At 42.5% G+C, this 859-nt stretch overlaps 1 long non-coding RNA gene across 1 annotated transcript in view; it reads left to right on the top strand.

Annotated features, from left to right (window-relative positions):
* LOC125293846 overlaps positions 1-563 on the top strand; it is a 25,474-nt gene extending 24,911 nt beyond the window's left edge. The window contains exon 3 of the long non-coding RNA XR_007193446.1: positions 385-563. This is a non-coding gene — a long non-coding RNA (uncharacterized LOC125293846). The remainder of the gene's footprint in view (positions 1-384) is intronic.
* The last annotated feature ends 296 nt before the right edge of the window (positions 564-859 follow it).

The following is an 859-nucleotide window of genomic DNA, read 5'->3' as shown; positions in this document are numbered from 1 at the left end:
GGGAGCGGGGAACGTCACCATTGTCACTGGAACAGGTCAAGTTGCCCTTTAACTGAGTGGAAGCAGAGATGCTAGACCAACAGCCTTTTATAAACCAACAAGAGTAGTCTATGCTTTAAATCTTAACTGAACTTTCAAAAAGAGAGTAGCCTATTTATTTCCCAGTGTTTATCCACAGACATATACATTAAAATACCAAGGCCTCGATAATACACACAGATCCATCAAGTGCAGCTAATTAAAATAAATGTTAGGCCTCGTTGCTGGGTCTCAGAATAGAGGACAAACTAAATGAAATAATAAATGGGCTATTGTGTTGAGGAGTTGATAGGCAGAAGCAAATTAAATTTCTGATTTTTAATAATTTCTGATTTTATTTAATAGATCGGCATCATGAGGAACATCAGCCATCATGAGGAACATCAGCCATTATGAGGAACATCAACCATCATAAGGAACATCAGCCATTATGAGGAACATCAGCCATCATGAGGAACATTGGGCATCATGAGGAACATCAGCCATCATGAAGAACATCAGCCATCATGAGGAACAATGGGCATCGTGAGGAACATTGGGCATCTTGAGGAACATCAGCCATCATGAGGAACATTGGGCATCATGAGGAACATCAGCCATCATGAAGAACATCAGCCATCATGAGGAACATTGGGCATCTTGAGGAACATTGGGTATCTTCTAACATCATCAGGGTCATCAGACATCATCAGGACCATTGGGGAGCAGCATGTAACATCAACCCACAGCCTCCTACCGTTCCTCTGGAACGTTCTCTCCAGGGAGAGAGAGACACTCACAGACAGTAACAGATGGAGAGAAGCATGATGGATTGGCCGAG

The sequence above is a fragment of the Alosa alosa genome, chromosome 4 (assembly GCF_017589495.1).
Source record: "Alosa alosa isolate M-15738 ecotype Scorff River chromosome 4, AALO_Geno_1.1, whole genome shotgun sequence".
Lineage (NCBI taxonomy): Eukaryota > Metazoa > Chordata > Actinopteri > Clupeiformes > Clupeidae > Alosa > Alosa alosa.
The sequence above is the reverse complement of the archived record's forward strand: the minus strand, read 5'-3'. Positions and strand labels throughout refer to the sequence as shown.